Here is a 15,804-nt window from a genome sequence, read left to right as displayed (position 1 = left end):
CATTGGGAAGCGCCTGACTCAGTGTGTAACCAGGTTTTACATTGCATATCGGCACAGAAAATGAATTCAGAGATGAAATGTGAAAGGCAGAGTGAGACAAGAGCCTTATTTAAATAACAGAAATGGTTTTGTCTATGAAAGTGAGGATTTGGGCTGAATAACAGAACTAAAAATGAGAGTGACAGATCCATAGAGCGGTTTGGGTTGAAAAGGACATTAAAGACCATCCCATTCCACCCCTGCTGTAGACAGGGACACTTTTCATAGCCCAGGCTGCTCCTGGATGAAAGAAACCCACGGGATCATCCCGGGTTTGGCTGCTGGGTTAGTCTCACCTTTCAAAACCAGAGCAGAAATAGAGAGCTGGACTAAAAATAGGCCGTGACCGGGTCTGGCAGACACCGTGCACAGGGGTTTGGTTTCCAGTGGAAGCTGGGTTGGATGGGAACGACATTCCCCGTGTCAGAGATGTGGGATTTCATCCCTGTTTATGCACTACCCCAGTCAGAGCACCCCACAGATCTCCTTTTGGGAGAGTGGCTCAGCTGAGCGCAGGGAAATCCAGCATTTCCTCAAAGGCAGAGCCACAAACCCACAAAATGAGTGATTTATGAAGGTTATTCCTTGAATGAATGTGCTGCCCTCAGAGGGAGATCTAGGGATGCTTCCATCCGTCCAACCACTCAGGTTTTGGAGCCTGCTCATTCCTGTGGCACGGGAATTGTGCTGGACACAATTGTGGACCCTCCTTCCCCCAAAAAACAAAAATCTGACCCAGCCTAACAAGGAGCAGGCCAGGTTTTGCTGTTGGATCTTTCTGTGCACACACCTCCGAGCAGATAAAATATCCCAAACATCCAGCTGTGACCGGGCCCTGCAGTTATTTCTGTTTATCCCACCTTTCCTCCCTTTAAACCTGTTTGAAAGCGGCTGGAGCGTGTTGCGAGCAAATCCTGCGGAATGATTTCCCTTCCCTCCAAGCCCCAACACCTTTTTACAGCCAGGGATTGAAAGGCCACAACAAGGAACATGTCCTTGAATTATCTCACAGCACTCAGCATCAGCTGGATCGGGTTAACCACGCCTGAGCCAATTCCAACCCAACATTTACGGGATCGAGTGTCCAAATTTCATCCAGCGCGGCGACGAAGGCTCGCTCACACGGGCTGGGATTTTGTCCAAGCGTTTAAGGGTGATTTAATTTAATTGTGAGTGATGCAATAGACATATGGCTGGGAAGCTATATGCCAGGAAACGTGTTTTCTATAAGTATTTTAGCAGGCAGATGGCACACAATGGTTTCGGTGCAGTCATTTCCTCACCTCTTGAAAGTTGCTATTTTGGAGAGATGAAATAATCCCATTCCCACCGTCCCCCCAGGGCAGCAGCACTGCTGACCCCGGGGATGTGCAGTGTTTGAGGGCTGTTTCTGTGCAAAATCACATCAAATAAATCGGCCTTACACCCACCTCTCCACTGCCATTCGAGTGTTTCTAAGTACTTTAATAACTTTCCCACTTAAACTGGAGTGAGTAGAAACTCTCCACAGCACTTCCAGAGGCACGTGGAGCAGGAACCCCAAAAGACACGAGTTCTGCATCCCAGCTCTCAGCCTGAGTGACCAGACTGCCTTGATTCCAGAGAGAACAGCTCCTGCTGGAAATCAGCTCCTCTCCTACATCCTCAGCCCCCAAACTGCTGATGGCCGAGGAGATGCTGCAGGAGGAGATCCAGCTTTTGGGAATGGTGGGCAGCCAGAGCAGAGCATGGAGCCGCAAATAAAATGGGATTTAGTGAAATTTGGCTTGTTCCTCCCAGGAAAATGCTGTTGGGATCACATCTGCTTTGGTGCAGCACCAAATCCTGCCCAGGGCTGAGCAGGGACAGCTCCCGTCCCTGCAGGAGAGCACGGACTCTGCTCTGAGCAGGAAATTCCTGAGGGATGCACTGACGGGATTCAGTCCTGATGGGATTCACCTAAAAAAGGACAAAGAGCTGCCCTGGGTTCATCATCCCTATTGTGATTTCCTTTAAAACCTGTCATCCCTTTGTTTAATCGCGCCGGGGTTTGCAGGGTGGTGTAACCGTACTGTAACTCTCGGGGCGGGAAATGTTTCCTTCGGGAGCTCCATCCCGAGCTCCTGCCAGGGCATCCTTTGTGGGAAGGCAGCTCCGGAGAGGTTGTTACCTCAATTTCTGCTCCAGGGTGTCCTGAAGAGCCCCGGGGGTGCCCTGGGCACGCCGCCCTCCTGCACAGGAGGGTGCTGGAGAGACCGGGAGGTGCGAAAAGGTCTCCCTGAATCCTTTATTTTCTTTCTCCTCCAGGCATCCCCGGGATTTCAGTGAGAGCCATTCCCCTCAGGGCTCCAAAAGCACCATTTGAGGGGGTTTTTGGATGAGTTTCAGGCCTGTTGTTGGATTTTCTTGTTCCCTCTGCTGCCGCTTTTGCCGTGCTGATGAGGAGATATCTCCACGGACCTCCTTCTTCCCGTCTCAAATCCAGGAGGGATTCCTTTCCAGGACAACAAAGGGCTTTATTTAGCCCTGCTGCTGGGGCAGCCTCACTGGTTTCCTGCCTGTGCTGCTCCGTGTGTCACCAACCGTTTCCAGGTCACCTCCCGGCTCCGTGCCCATCCTGTGCCAAAATTCCTCTTTTTTTTTTTTTTTTTTTTTTTTTTTTTTTCTCCCCACCCCAACCCCTGTTCGTGCTGCTGGGAAAAGCATTTCCACCTCTCGGGCTGCTTCGCCCTTTCTCGCCTTGTTTTTCGAGGCAATTCCTCCCGACTCTTTCCACCTCCGGTGTTGCTGCAGGAGAATATTCCTCTGGGGAAGAGTTTCATGGGAAAAAAAAACCACTTAAAAACCTTGATTTATATCGCAGCCCGCCCCTCAAAGCGGGATTAAAGACCTGGGAATAGCCCGCAAAGCGCTGAGCGCAGTAAATGAGCATTGCCTTGATTAGATTGGAACCAACAGCCTCGGAGTAAAAAAGTTTCAGGCGTAAAACTCCTCAGCAATCCCTCCAGCAGATGGTTTGCCCGGCTGGAGTCGTGTGTGCACTTCGTATTTGCTTTATTATTTGGAGATATTGATTTGAGCAGAGTGATCATACCCAGCAATTTGTTCTAATAGACCACTTTTATTAACAGTGTGGTCGACTTGCAGCAGCCATGCATCTTTTTTTTTTTTTTTTTTTTTTTTTTTTTTTTTTTTTTTTTTTTTTAAGATTTCTAAGAGCTTTTTGGAATAAAATAGATGATCTGAAGAGCAGAAGCCTGAGACTCTGAAGGGCTTTTTTTCAGCTGTTTCTCCTGGAGAAATGACTCTGCTGTGTGTAAGTGGGTGAGCAGTAGCCGTGCAAGAGGGTGATAAATAGCAGAGCACAGTTAAATGCGGTTGGAAGGGTTATGGAGAGGCAAGAATTTGCTCAAATAAAAAAAAAAATAGAGAGAATATATATTAAAATAATAATAATATATATATATATGGAGTTTAATTCTAAACCAAATATTTTAATTGTTATCCCATCTCTGGAAGTGTCCAAGGCCAGGTTGGAAAGGGCTTGGAGTGACCTGAGGGAATGGAAGATGTCCCTGCCCATGGCAGGGGTGGAGCTGGAGGATTTTTAAGATTCCTTCCAACCCAAACCAGCCTTGAATTTTATGACAATCCTTTGGGAAGAGTAAATAAGTGAAGCACCCATCTCTGCAGGGTGCAGCTGCATCCCTGTGTGCCGTTGGATGTGCAAAGTGTGATTTTAGGCAGCTACTCTCAGTGTGTTGAGGTACCAAGATACCTTTAAAATTCTGGGGTTTTAATTTATTTTTCTGGAAATTTCCCCATTAGTTTGAATGTACCCAAATGAGTCGAATATAGCAGGACCAAGAGGGAGGTGCAGGAATATGAGAGGCCAGAGAGGAGAGGACAGAGCTGGACCAGTCACGTTCCTGTCCCCATCCATCAGAGCCCAGGACGCTGCTGGATTCTCATTAACCTGATTTCATTGATTGCTTCCCATTGCTGCCCTCCCTTCCTCCAAAATGTTTAACTGTAATAAACAGCAGCGCCACGAAACACCGATAAAAATCATTAAAGCATAAGTCTGGTAATTCAGGGCGAAGATTGGCTCCTCCAGCCAGGTCTGCAGCCTGCTAATTGCAATTTATTTCTCCGGTTTATGGATGTCATAGGAAGGGGTGAGCTGGAGTCATGGCTGGGGCTCTCCATCCATCGCCAGCGCTGCAGCAAGTCCAACTTGTGCAAGCCCCAAGCGAGCAGAATCCCAGATGGATGAGAAGTTTCATTTAAAATTTAATTCCAAATAAACTCTGTTTGCGATGTTGCTCATTCTCAGCGCAGTTATGGGGTGGTGGAATCGTTTAGGTTGGAAAAGAGCTTTGAGTCTGACATTCCTCAGCACTGCCCATCCCACCCAGGGCCCCAAGTGCCGCATCCACACATCGTTGCAATCCCTCCAGGATCGGGGACTCCACCCTGGGTCACCTTTTCCAATTCTTGCCCAACCTTTTGGTGAAAAAAAGTCTCCTCTTGGCTGCTTTTATGTGCTTAATTTATTGTTTTTATCAATATACTTCAAATACAACCACCTGATGGTTCTCCTTGTTGATCCCAAGTTTACACTTGCCAGAAGCCTGGCTGGCTCCTGCTGAGCATCCCCTCTGCCCAGGGAATTCGGGGAAAAAAAAAATCTAATTTCCTTTGTTTTCAGGGAGTACCACCCCCCTCCAGATGTAATTCATGCAAAGGAAGCACAGCCTTAAAAAAAAAAATAAACAACAACTTCGGTGGTGTTTCTGAGGGAGAAAGCAAAGCTGTAATTAGGAAATGAAGGAATGGCTTTGAGTAAATAGCAGCTCGGTGCCAGGCGTTCCTGGAGCATCAGAGGAATGTGAAAGCCATCAGTGGCGGCGCTGAAAAGCAGCTCCAGCAGCACCGGGGGAACGGGGCGGCAGCGGGCTCTGGTCTCCACCCTGGCAATTGCTGATAATAAAGTGCTGCTGTTTTCTACCTGGGAAATGAGGTCCCGGAGGGATGAGGCTTTCCATCTCTTCAAAGGAGGATTTGTTCAAACGCAGGGCCGGGAGCATCCTGGGTCATTACTGACTCCTGCTGCTCCTGACCCACTGCTCTGGAAACCGCCAGGACCTGAATTCCAAACCTCCTTTTGTCTGGAGCCTGAAGTCGTGTCCTTGCTCTTGGAGGGATAAATAAAAAAGAAAAATAGAAATCTAAGAGCCACTTCTCTGGTTGCCTCCTGAAGAGAAGGATGCAACAGCAGAACTGTTCTAACTGCGGTGCCAGCTGACCTGAAAAAATGACAGGGCTCCGCCAAGGGCTCCGAGCTCACAGCTAAATTCAGACACCGCTTATTTATTGATGTGTTTGTACAATAGAAGAGGCTGGGAAGGCTGCAGACTCCCAGGTACCTTCTGATGGCTCATAATAAGCGCAGACAACACAGACCGACGGTGAATAATAGAACAAAAAGCTCCCGGGATCACCGGGAATCAAAGCGCATGTGGAAGCGGATGGTATCCAGTGAAACCTCCTGGGAAGGGGAGCGAGGGGCAGCTCAGGAGGAGGTGGGACTCACAGGATGGTTCCATTCAGTGGCAACATCCCACGGAATTCCCACTGTAAATTGCAGGGCTGTTTCACCCCACAGATCACGGCGTGCCTCACACGGTGCTGCTGAGAGGGTCTGGCTGGAGGAGAGGCACTGAGGGTGGGTTTGGATGGGATATTGGGAATAAATCCTTCCCTGTGAGGGTGGAGAGGCCCTGGCACAGGCTGCCCCATCCCTGGAAGTGTCCGTGGCCAGGCTGGATGGGGTTTGGAGCAGCCTGGGACAGAGGAAGGTGTGGGATGGGGTGAGTTTTATTGTCCCTTCCCACCCAGTCCATTCTGTAATCCTGAGATTCCATGATTCCATGAAAAGGCATCCAAATCGTGGCCGTCATCCCAGACTTTTCTTCTCCGGTCCTGTGGTGAGAAAATATATTTATGAGATAATAAAAAAATGCATTAGAAATGACCAAGGTGCAGAACTTCTTACAGGAACAGAGTTAATGACTCTGGGTGCTCCCAGAGCAGCTGGAAGGGCTTTGAGTCCAGGAGGAACGTTCCAGGCGCGGCCCCTCTGTCCCCTCTGTGCTCAGGGTGGCACCTTGGTGGCCGCAGAGGGGTCACGAGCGTGGCTTTGGCCGGAGCAGTGGGAGGACTGAGGGAACTCACACGGGGAGTTTGGGGCGAGGAATGCTCCCAACTGAGTGTTTTTTCCACCTGAAAGGATTTTCCCTTCGGCCCTGTGGGACACAGCCCCACCTGTGACCTCAGGGAGGGCTCGGTGGCGGGAGGTGACGCCGCATCACTTAGAGAAAGCTCTGGGGTGGCAAAGGCCACGCGATCGATCCGGGCAGGCTCAGGCTCCGTCCCTTACCGGGAGAGCTTCAGAGAGAGCCTTGGAGATGCAAACCCCGTCCTGGGACCTCTCCTGGCCACTTTCAGATTAATTGTTACGGGTTTGCAGGTTTGTTTTCATGGAGGAAAGGAGGTTTGTTTGCTTTTCCTCCCCCTGGGGTTTAACCATCATCTTTTCTCATTAGGAGGGTGGCAGGAGGTCAATAGAGGCTCCTGCCTGGCCGAGACTCCTCCGTAATTTGGAAGGGAAATTTCCAGAGCTGCAGTGCCCGGGGCATCTTGCACAGAGTGTTTGAGAGCCAGCTCTGGACCACACAACCCCTTCCCCTGACCAGCTCCGTCGTTAAACACAAAAGCTTTAAAATTACCCAGGAATAAGGGATAATTGTGGCTCCGCTGTTCTCCAGGATCGTCCTGCTGCCTCCCTCAGTGCTTGTGGAATTTTATTGCCAAGCACGGGAACAAAGGACAGCGAAGTTCCCCAGGCAGGGTTTGTCCTACCCAGAGCACAGGTCGAGAGCTGCCTCTCCTCCCTCTGCCTCCTCCTCCCCGCCATCCTTCTCCCTGCTTTTTGACTCCCTTAATTATTTTGGGATCTGGAGAATAATCCGCCCTCAAATCCTGCAGAACAAATCGAGCGTCAGGTTTCCAAACCCTCCCGATGAAAGCAGATGGCATCACACGCCCGTGGATCTCCTCCCAGCTTCCAGAGCATCCAAAGGCTGACAGATTACCCATTAACGGCCAGATTAATCCTGAGCTGCACAAACAGTGGGGAGGAAAACACAGGCTTTTGTCTCCGTAAGGGGAAAAAGGAACTCGCTGGTGTGGACAGCTCCCAGGAGAGGGGCAGAGCCCTGGGCGAGGAGAGCAGCCCAAGCCAGCGGCGTGCTCCAGCCCTCCAAAGGGCCAGGAGAAGGAAAAATAACTTTGCACTGGGAAAGGCAGGGCCGATTATTTCAGTTTGTGATTGTTCCTCTCCCCTTTCCAGCCCACGGATCCTCTCCCCCGTTCTATTTCCCGCTGGCCATTTTGGGCCAGCGCTGCTTCAGCGGCCACCCCACAGCCAAGTGAAGGATTTTTGGTGTTCCGTGAAGAGGCAGGCCCCCCCAGTGCAGCATCAACGCCATCCCCTCCCCTGCCTGCCACTGATTTGCTTGGCAGGTGTGAAATATTAATTGCCTCACATGGGAGCTTGGCTCGCTGTCTGTCGCGTTTGACTGAAATATCATTCTCTGCCGCAAATATAATTACTGGGGGTCTGGGTTTTAAAAATAGCCTCTCGCCTGTCTGTTAATTAGGAGCCACGCTTTGCTACACAACGAGATATTTTGGTTAATTATGAAAGAGAAAAGGACAAATTTGTCACGTCTTTTGTTTTTGTTCCGCCGCGTCTCCCGGTGACAGCGGAGGGGAGCCGTGATGGAGCTGCTCAGCCGACAGCACCAGATGTCCCCCCCAAAACGGGGAGGGGGCCAGGGCTGCCGGGGTCTCACAGCTGAGGGGGTGCTGCCGCCTCCCCTCACCGCAGAGGAGTTTGAACAAAGGGAGGAAAATTCAATCAAAGGACAGAGCTTCGCTCAAATCCTCCCCGCGATGTTCGAGGAGCCTCTTTCAAAGCTCTGATTTATTCTTATTAAAGGTTCAAAGAGCTGAGCTGAGGCAGCCAGGGCTGCGGCTCCAGCACCCGGCAGAGCCTCTCCTGCCCGTCCTGGGGCTGCCAGAGGTCACACAGGTGGCACAGGTCCATCCCTCCCAAATGAAGAAATTCCATCTTCTCCAGCTTGCCCACACCACCCTTCACACCCATCCACGGTTTCTTTCTTAAAAAGGGAGAGAGAGAGAAATAAAAAAATTCCATTTCCAATGCAAAAGGAGCAGATGAGCTTGGGAATGGCAGGTGAAGGTGCTGACAAACCTCCCTTGGTCTCCTGTGCTAATTAATACCGTGTTAATGAGCCTCCAGGAGATTAAGGATCAGTAGAGGTGCTGCATTCCTGCCAGGCAGGGAGAGGGAAGGGCGGAGAGTGGCTCTGCTGCCCACGGGATCCTGTGGAATCCCCAGTTCTTGGCTCGGACCAGACACAAGACACGATTCTGGTCAGGAGAACCCATTTTAGCGCATTTCACTTGTGGAGATAACCAGATCATCCCATGGTTTTAGGGACGTGCAGTGCCACGAGGGCACAAGGAGGAGGAGGAGGAGCCAACAAACAGTGGGAATTTACAGCAAATCACCTGTTCATGGTGCCATGGATTCCCTCCTCTTTTCCCAAGTTTTAGTCCCTTGTGTAGAGAAGACCAGCAGCTCTGCTTTGCCCTAAAATGCACTGATAGACTGGTTCCTAATTATTTATGTAATTATCCAGCATTTCGAAGAATCCATGAAAACAGCTCAAACCGATGCATTAAGCAAGCATAGTAATTATTCCAACAATATTGAACGGCTGCTCTGTCAAATAATAATTTAGTACAGATGAAGAAAGCGTTCAGAAGCAGCACCATAATTCATGATGCTTCCAGTTCCACGTCCTGCTCCTGAAGACAGGCAGAACTTTCTGTATGGAAAATTAAATATGTATACACTGAGCATATATGAAGGTATCATACATCAAACCCGGTAAGAAACAGCACAAAGAGAAGAGGGAAAAAAGGAAAAAAAAAAAAAACACAAAAAAACAAGAAAAAAGACATTTTTTGCGCCTGGAATGGTTTTGCAAGAATTTCACTGCTTCAGAGGCTTCTGCAGGTATCAAAGTAATCAGGAATAGAAAATGTTGTCTGTAAAACAACAGCCTGGAGGGCATCTTTGAGGCCCAAATTTCATTCCAAGTCTTCCCTGAGCCGTAGTCTTCCCTCAGTAGCAGGCACTGGAAATAGTAATAATAATAATAATAATAATAATAATAATAATAATAATAGTTCCAAAGGAGCATAGGAAAATCCCACTAAGTGGACTGCAGCAAATCTTCACTTCCCTTCTCCTCTTGCTGATCCTTCAGGAGCACCCGGAAAAGTGGCACAAATTTTATAGCCTGGTGATGAAGATTAAAAAATAAAGCCCAGTAAAAACCTCCCTGTGAATTATTGAAAGTGCAGCTCATTATAATGGGAGAAATGAACCTTTATTTTCAGCAAGTGACACGGGAGCAGAGAAATGTCGGGATAATGATGCTCAGGCAGAACAATTATTTTTTCGTGATAGAGAAGCAGGAAGTTTATCACTTGGATTACTACCCTGGTTGGGGTTCTTGTGTGCCCAGTTCAGAGATCAATAAATCAGAAAGGCTTTTGGAGCAGGAGCTTCTCCCTGCTCAGAGCTGAGGTGCAGGGGCGGGTGCTGCATCCTCACCCTGCTCCCTCTGCCTAAAGCCCTGAATTTCCCACAGCCCCAGCTCCTCGTTCCACAACAATCTGACACAAACGCTGTCAGCTTGGACAAAAGCTCAGGATTTACAAGTCCCACCCTTGGCCGTGTCCGAGCTGAGGGTGTGATGCTCTTGGTAATGATCAAAACCAGCTGCTGCGGCAGAGAGGGGAATTTCGGGGGCTCTTTCTTGTAGGAAAAAGGACACAAAAAAACCCCAGCCCCCAAAACCTACACAGGCTCAGTCTGAGTGGCCAGAGCTGTGCTGAGCACACCTCGCAAGGGAATCCTTCCCAAGGAGCAGCTGGGAAGAGCAGGGAGCTGTGGCACCCTCTGTTTTCCCTGGCACTCCTGCCTGGCTCTGTTTTGGTGACACTTCCTCCATAACCCCTGTCAGCGCCAGAGTGACGCGACATAACTTTTATCAAGGGGAAATTTAAGGCTTAAGTGCTTTTAAAATGCTGGCATCAGTCACCGGGCTGTGCTCTCTCTCTCTCTCTCTGAATATTACACCCATTATGTGTAATTCTTTCTCCTCTTGGAGAAATATTAGCATGTACTTTTCTCCTCGTCACTCATTTCTTTTGACCTTTGCATCGTCGAGAGGGTCACATTTATTCTGATGTCGGTGCCTCTGTGGAGGAGCCAGGTGGGAGCAGGATCTTTCTGCTTTAATCAGGAATCTTCCCTCCAGGGAATTCGAGGGGTTTCGGACTCGAGAGGGAGGCTCCCATCGCCCACCCGAGAAGGGCACACTCGGAGCAGCCCACGGAGTTGCTAGAACACGTTTTATCCCATTTATTTCGTGGGTTTCTTTCTGCCACAGCAGCAGCTGGTCTGTGCAGGGTCGTGGCTGTGCTCTGAGGGGCTCCCATCCCATCTGGAGTGGGGTCACATCTCCAAAATCCAGCCCTTGCTGTCCCTTGCAGGGTCATGGCTCTGCTCCCATGCTCTGAGGGGCTCCCATCCCATCTGGAGCGGGGTCACATCCCCCAAATCCAGCCCTTGTTGGCCCTCATAGCCCAGCTCCTGCACTGCAGAGCATCGGGGCAACTCGAAGGGCTGATGCACAGCCCCTAAGGCATTTTGGGGTGAGAACCATTCCACCGAGTTCGTAAATTCTCACTTAATTTTATCCTTCTCTTCTAAATGAGGCAAAAAAGCCCCCTTAAGACTCAGAAGCAGAAAAATACAGATCCTTGTCCCAGCCCCAGGGTGACATTCTGAGGACAAGCTTTCAGATTTTAAAACCAGCCCATTTACAATCCCCTGCATCTACGCACAGAGCAGGGGGTTTAATTTTTTTGTTGTTGTTGTTGTTTTTGTTTTGTTTACCATTTGCTCTGCTACAAACGAGGATCTGAGCTGCCAGCTGGGCTGGGAGGACAGGACATCGCAGATCATTATTCCAAACCCTTTGTCCTCGAGTTCATCGCCGGCATCTCCCGGGCTGGAGGGACTGGGCTGACATCAGTGTCTGTGTGCCCGGGGTCAGCAGCACATTCGGGGCGTAAACAGGGGAAAGCTGAGCCAAAAGATATCAGAAAGTGCTGTAATAAAGCAAACTGATATAAACCCGAAATAAATCCGGCGTCGGTCCCCACCCAGTGCAAATCCCTGTGATCCCTCCAAAGCCTGGCCAGCCCTTCTCTCCTACCCCAGCTCGCAGAGTCCACGGGAGCTGCTCCGGGAGCTCATCCAGGGAAAAAACAAACCCTGGGACGCCACCAGATGGCAGCCGGAGCGGGGGAGAGCGTCCCGAGCATCGTGAGCATCCCGAACATCCCGAGCATCCCGAGCATCCCGAGCATCCCCCGCACCGCCCGCTGGCACCGGCAGCGCCCGGGGACAGTGGCAGGGCCGCTGTCCCATGGCTGGGGGCACGGACCGGGCATCACCCCCGGGGCACGGGGCTGTGCCCTGGGCACCCGGCACGGGCAGGAAGGAGCTCCGCTGTCACCAAGCGCCTGCACGAATTACCCCTGTGCACAGACTGCCCCGTGTTAATCACCGCCGGATGCTAATTGCTGTGCCCACCGCCCCAGCCCCGGGGGGAGCCCCCTGCCAGCCCCGCGCCCCGAGGTTCCGCCGCTGATGGAATCCCTGCCCTGTTTGCCCTGGGGACGGGCGATGCTCTGCGGCTGGAAGGGCTCCCCAAAGAGCCGCAATGAACACGCTGCAGGCTGGAGCCCCCCCTGAAATCCCTGCCCTGTTTGGTCTAACAAGGCTCCTTTGTGCGCTGCTCCCGTGGTCCTGGGGCCGTAATTGTGGCAACAGATGCTGGGGGAGAGAAGTTCCAGTCCGGGAGCTCCGGCCCTGCTCATTACGGCCTCGGTGAGCGGCCACTTGCACCCCAAAGCTGCTGCTTAATGAGCCTCGCTCAGCAGCGAGCATCAATTAATCCTCAAGCGCCAGGGCTCGGGCTTGATAAATGCAAAGCCAGCGAGTCAAAGCGAAAATAAGCGAAGAGCAAAACCTCCTGAAATCCTCCTCCACAGGGCGGCTGCGACAATCCCGGGCTGTGCCGTGGGGTGGAGGCTGCGTTATCCCACATCCCCGCTCCCTGTCCCAGCCCGCGACGGCGCTTCAGAGGCTTTATCCCTGAAATACTCGGCCAGGAGGAACTGGAAAGGCCTCGAGGAGCAGGAATGCACCCCCAGTATGGGAACGGGAACCCGGGCAAATGCGCTCAGGAGCTCAGAGCTCGGAGCAGCTGCGATCTGCCCAAGCAGGCGGAAAATGAAAATGTTTTACAAACACGCACGGGGCACTCGGGGCTGGGCACACGCCTGGGCAGGGGTGGCCCCGGCCCCCAGGGTCCCCTCCAGTCCTGGCAGGGTCGGAGCAGCGTTTGCCTGTGCTGGAAGGAGAGGATTTGCAGTGCCTCGGTTCTCAAATCCCCTCTGCCAAAGGCCACTTTCATCCCCAGAGCAATGAAAGGCAATTGAGGGGGAGGTGAGCTGAGTTTTGAGCTGCAGGGGAGGTCATAAAGCACTTGAAAGCCTCCTTCCCTTCTAGGTCAGTGCTTTGCAGACAGGTCAGGGGTCCACCTGCACGTTTAACCCCTTTTTGAAGTGAGAACCCCTGGTTTCCAGGGCTCAGCAGAGGCGGGAAAGCTCAGTGCACTTCAGAGCTTGGCAGAAACCCCACACCTGCGGTTTGCAGCGGATTTTTCTGCTCCGGAGTCATCCTGCAGCTGAACAGAGTTCACCGAAGGTGCCACAGCAGCACAGGGGTGACTGTGGCAGCGTGACCGTGGTCAGGATCCCTGCTGGAGGGCGGCAGCTTCAAAGCTGAGGTGACGGTGCTGACCTGGGAGCAGTGCAGGGTGCAGGGTCACCTGCCAGGAGGGGCTGGCAGCTGTCAGACATCCCCAGAGCTGCTCCAGGGATCTTCTGGCATTCTTCACCCACCGGGCCTGAATGCGTTTCCTGCTGTGGGTTGTAAGAATCCACTCTCGCACTCTAATTTAATGAGGTGTCTTAAATGCGGATTTAATCAGGGCATTAAGGTAACGGTCACTGCGTTCAAGCTGCAGAGCGCAAACATCTCTCCTGAGCAGACAGCTCTGCTGCGTCCTTATTAATCCAAAAATCATCCCCACATTAATCACTCCACAGATTATTACCCTACCCGGATCCATTACCAAGCTGCTAATCCTCCGGCTCCTGCGCTGGGGGCCCTGGAGCAGCTCCTCCCTGGATGGAGGGAGGGAATTCTGCCTTGTTCCAGGGGTGCAGCCGTGGGACCCCCCCGCGGAGCCCCCCTCTGCCCAGCTCCCCGTCAAAAGGCAGTCAATCCATTCGTGTGTGCGTGTAAATGAGGTGTTTGTTTGAGACCTGCCGTTAGCACAGCGCTGACACCGCTGCAGAGCATTCCCTGCGCCCTCGCCCTGCCAGCACACACCGAGCTCCAGCAGCTCCTGCTCCCCGGGGAAAACAGGGGATTTCAGCATCTCCAGAGGGTGATTGGCCTTCTAGAAACACTGATCTCTTCTATCCACCTCCAGCAGGTGAGGTGAATTCCATCCTTCAGCATTTTGCTGCCAGCCTCGCAGCTCCCAATCCTCCTGGAAGCATCCGGCCATCCTCCTGCTCCTACCGGTGCAGGCAGACAGGCCAGGCCAGGCACACAGCGATCCTCTGAGTTCCCTCCCGGGGCGGATCGGAGCATCCCTGGTGCTTGATCTGTTTGTTTGGTGCATTTGTTCCGTGTCACTTGCCTGGAGCCGCGTCCCTCCCAGGAAGGGTGCTGGCACGCTGACCCGGCCTTGTCAAAGGCTAAAACGCTATCTGAGCACATATAAAATATTAATGAAGTCCGTGACCCCGGCTAGAAGCCCCTGTACAGCCCGAGGCGATGCCTTTGTGGGTTGCTCGGAGACAGCGCAGGTTCCCGCTGCAAAAATCAGATGAACCTCCAAAGAATCCTTAAAAACGCGTGCAGGAGCGCCTCTCCCCCTGAGATCATCCCGACACTTCCCTTTGTGAAGGCTGAACGAGGCGAAAAAGAGGAACTTTTAAGCATTCCCATCTTCTCCTCAAAGCTCAGCCTAATTGAGTGCGAACAAAAGGGAAAACGCTTCCTCCTCTGCAGGCAGGCGGCGGCTGGAGCGGAATGACAATTCCAGCCGTGTGAGACAGCCAGCCCCGGCAACCCTGGCATCGCCCGGCAGCTCTGCCACCCACCAGCACCTCAGCACGAGGGGTCCGTGTGTCCAGAGCCAGCTCCGGCAGCTCTGCCCATGTCCTGGTGGCTCCTGGACAGCCACTGTCACCTAAACACGAGGTGTCCGTGTGTCCCGAGCCAGCTCCAGCAGCCCTGCCATGTCCTGGTGGCTCCTGGACAGCCACTGTCACCTCAGCACGAGGTGTCCGTGTGTCCAGAGCCAGCTCCAGCAGCCCTGCCCATGTCCTGGTGGCTCCTGGACAGCCACTGTCACCTAAACACGAGGTGTCCGTGTGTCCAGAGCCAGCTCTGGCAGCCCTGCCCATGTCCTGGTGGCTCCTGGACAGCCACCATCACCTAAACACGAGGTGTCTGTGTGTCCAGAGCCAGCTCTGCCAGCTCTGCCCATGTCCTGGTGGCTCCTGGACAGCCACCGTCACCTCAGCACGAGGTGTCCGTGTGTCCAGAGCCAGCTCTGCCAGCTCTGCCCATGTCCTGGTGGCTCCTGGACAGCCACTGTCACCTAAACACGAGGGGTCCGTGTGTCCAGAGCCAGCTCTGGCAGCCCTGTCCAGCATCCCAGGGACCCCCAGCCATCTCCCACCACTTTAACATGAGGGGTCTGTGTGTCCAGCCCTGCACCCAGCAGGATGAAGGAAGGATTTATCCCCGGTGTTCCTGCAGTGCCGAGGCTCGCAAGATGGAATTAAATCTCCCAATGCCCTGGCACAGATTCCCAGAAAAGCTGTGGCTGCCTCTGGATCCCTGGCAGTGCCCAAGGCCAGGCTTGGAGCAGCCTGGCACAGTGGAAGGTGTCCCTGCCGTGGCAGGGGGGATGCTGGATAGATTTTAAGATCATTTCCAACCCAACTCGTTCTCTACCATTATTCCTGGTGCTCAGCCCACAGACAAGCCCATTCCCAGGAGCAATAAAGGTGAGCAGGCATCATAAAACTCCAGTAATCAAATGTGAAAAGAACAGCCCAATTCATTAATAGCCAGACAAGCTGATAGAGACATTTGTAATTATCAAATATTACCATGGAGTTCACTTTTACCTGAGTTGTTTAAGCCTGACCGTCCTCCTTCCCTTTTCCTACACACGTTTCCCCGGGGCAGCATTGAACATTGGTAATTAGATTCCTTCACTGGAGTTAATTATGAAGTGACAATGAGGCCTGAGCGGTTCCCATTTTCCTAAGTATTATTTGGGAGTAAAAACAACGGCTTTGTTTTGTCATCAATATTTGTAGTTTTAAGTTTAACATGAACCTCGGGATGTACTCTTGATCCAAAGAGATACAGACATGTTCATGTTGGATTATGCT

Source organism: Hirundo rustica, chromosome 24 (genome assembly GCF_015227805.2).
Source record: "Hirundo rustica isolate bHirRus1 chromosome 24, bHirRus1.pri.v3, whole genome shotgun sequence".
NCBI classification, from domain to species: domain Eukaryota; kingdom Metazoa; phylum Chordata; class Aves; order Passeriformes; family Hirundinidae; genus Hirundo; species Hirundo rustica.
This window is presented reverse-complemented; position numbering follows the sequence as displayed.